This window comes from Gavialis gangeticus, unplaced genomic scaffold, assembly GCF_001723915.1.
Source record: "Gavialis gangeticus isolate Ggan-Ray unplaced genomic scaffold, GavGan_comp1, whole genome shotgun sequence".
Classification (NCBI taxonomy): Eukaryota; Metazoa; Chordata; order Crocodylia; family Gavialidae; genus Gavialis; species Gavialis gangeticus.
The window spans coordinates 17,091,649-17,094,386 of record NW_017729025.1 but is presented as its reverse complement, the minus strand read 5'-3'; the positions used below and the strand labels follow the sequence as shown (position 1 = coordinate 17,094,386).

Here is a 2,738-nt window from a genome sequence, read left to right as displayed (position 1 = left end):
CTTGCCTTAAGTGCCTCTGCAAGCTGGCCCGAAAATTCCTGGGCCAGCACTTCAATGACAGCAGAATCCAACCCTCCAGAAAATACTGACCGAAAGACTCGGGTGCGTAGTTGCGTATAGGCCCAGGAGGAATACTGGTTTGAGATCGGGAATGCTATTTGGACAATGCAGCGCCATGCAAAGCCAGCACTTGGACTTCTAACCCCACCCAGGACAGGCTGCAACATGCAGAGCTGAAGAGATCTGACTGGTGGGCTGAGGAGAGGCTGTATGCAGGGAACTTGTCCTTAATTGCAACAGAAAAGAGGAAAAGCTCACCGGCTCTGGATGATTTCTCCGTCTTTCCCACACCATCTCTCCCTAGCAACAGTCCCCCTCATCATGGGGGTGGGGGGGACAAAAACTTCAGGCTGTCTTCAGTAATATGCCTAATCCCTCTCCTTGCTTAGGTGTCAAACTTTTGGAGGGTGCTTTAGGAAAGAGGGACTCCAAGGCACAGGGCACCTCTCAGTGGTATGACACGCTGTACTTGGGATGGCTCCGATCAAGAACATGATAGCGTGGGGTTTATGATGAACTTGCTGCTCAAGAAAAACGAGTTGCTTTAGTAAGTCAAAGGTGCCAAACAAACCACATTTATTCCCGAGTAAAGATGGGTTGGCCCTTGGCTGCTGGACACCTGACAACACTGGTAGCAGTATTTGGGTACCTGTGACTTAAGGTAAACACCTAAGGAATGACAATCGGATTTTGCAGTCCCCGCTCAGTCCCACTAGTTTTACTGAGGGTTTAGATGGAAGAAGGATCAAGGGTCAAATTCTGCCTAGTTTTTGCTGGGCATGGTGTACCCATAGCCTGCTCCCCATCTTCAAGGGCCACGCCAGAAGGACTGTGTAGAGCTGTCCCAGCTTTCTAGAAAGTGCAAGAACCAGGTTTAGGGGTGGAAACCCAGAGCTGGGAGGAGGTAAAAGCCAAGTCCTCCACTCCACTTTGAGCCGGATGGCTAAGAGGCAAACTAAGAAGAGCATCTGTCAGAGTTCAGGCAGGCATTCGGCCATCCCACTTGAGTTTCTCCGTGGTTCAGTATATAGCTGAGTTTATTCATAAATAAGCTTCGTAGCATCTGGGCCCTAGTCTTTGGGCTGCCTTCTCCACTGCCCAGCACGTATGCAGGCAGTCACATCTGTGCAAAGTGAATTACTACCGGGCCAAACCCAAAGAACGGTACATAAAAAGCTGACCATATGGTTTGAAGGCAGGGTGCAGAACAGACTGTTTCTCACCCCCTCTTCTGACTACAGCACCGTCCTTCACAGAGTCCTCTCAGAAATTTTCAGGCACTAGCTTTCTTGCTGACCCTGCCAGCCCACTGATAGCTGGGGACCTGGATTCACCCCAAGGCCTCGCATAATCCAAAGACAGCCTGTGCCTATCAGATAACACCTAAATACGTTCAAGCCACATCCCCTACCCTCCCTCACCAGGGCTATTCTATTTGCTAATGAGTCTAAGGATCGGTCCTTATGGGACTGATATCTTCTCATTACTGGCAGATGACATCTGCAATATTTTGGGTGTCCAGCCTAAGAATAGCCATTTCTGCTATGGGTTTGGGAATTCTGTTCTTGTCCTATTAAGACAAGTGGCCAGCAATGCTTATTAGTTTCACTTTCCCTCTGGTCATTAGGTATGCACTTCAGTTCTTCTGACATGTAGATAGCCATCGTCCTCTGATCTTGCTATAACTTTTGATCAAGCTATGCCCCAGAATTGTAAAGATGCACACAGACAGCATAATATAATTCATCCAGTGATAAGAGGTGATATGAATGGATACTACTTAACACTGGCTTTTGAAGAGACCAAATACAAGGTTAGTGAAATCCACCCTGGGACAAGTAATGCTGTCGCAAGCCCTTTGAACCCCCATTCCTGCTTTTAGGGTGGATTCATAACCGGGTCTTTGTGGGGCAATGCTCCCAACTCAACCCTGCACAGGGAAGGCCATTTCTGACGTCAGTGTGCAACTCACAATGGCTTCAGCTGCAACAGGCTCAGAGCCAGGGGCAGGAATGAACCCGTACATCCTAACGCTACAGGAGTGACGTTCAGGCTGCCACCAAGTTGTTCAGCACAAAGTGGTAATAGGCAAGCAGTCTTGTCCATCTCTCCCCACCCACGCATCTGCAGATTGTGATCCTGCAGGGGTTATGTTAAGTGGGTCCTCCTGGCTCTGAGGCAGGTGGCTCACTACACCATAGGGTGGCCACTGCTGCATCCCCAGCATGCAGAACAGCCCCTTGGTGAGCGGTGAGACCACCGGCCCCTTGGCCTATCAGCAAGAGAGGGGGGACACCACAAACAGACCAGAAAGATATTGCTATTTGGCCCATGAACCCCATGTGGATGAACAAATGGTGCCCTGTGAAATGAGAGGGAGCAAGTGCTAGGATCAGCAGCAAGTTTGAGCTCTGCAGTTCAGCCGGCAGGGAGCCTCACCTCGCTCCCCCACAAATCATGGTTTCACGTACCCCACAACCCTGCTGTTCTCTGCAGATAGTCCAGCCTCGAGAGAACGTGGCACTGCAGGCCTGAGCTGTGAACACCTGCTCTCCACGCTGGGATCAGGTCTCACTCCAACTCAGCTGCACGCTTTGGAGCTAGGGGCACACACTGCACAGGGACCTCACCTCCCCGCATCAGCATTCAGCACAGACACTGAGCACCTGGGAATCTGC

At 50.6% G+C, this 2,738-nt stretch overlaps 1 protein-coding gene across 1 annotated transcript in view; it reads right to left on the bottom strand.

The window, feature by feature from the left end:
- Positions 1 to 2,738, bottom strand: part of SYNE2 (spectrin repeat containing nuclear envelope protein 2) — a 352,391-nt gene that overhangs the window by 26,413 nt on the left and 323,240 nt on the right. The window lies entirely within an intron of this gene.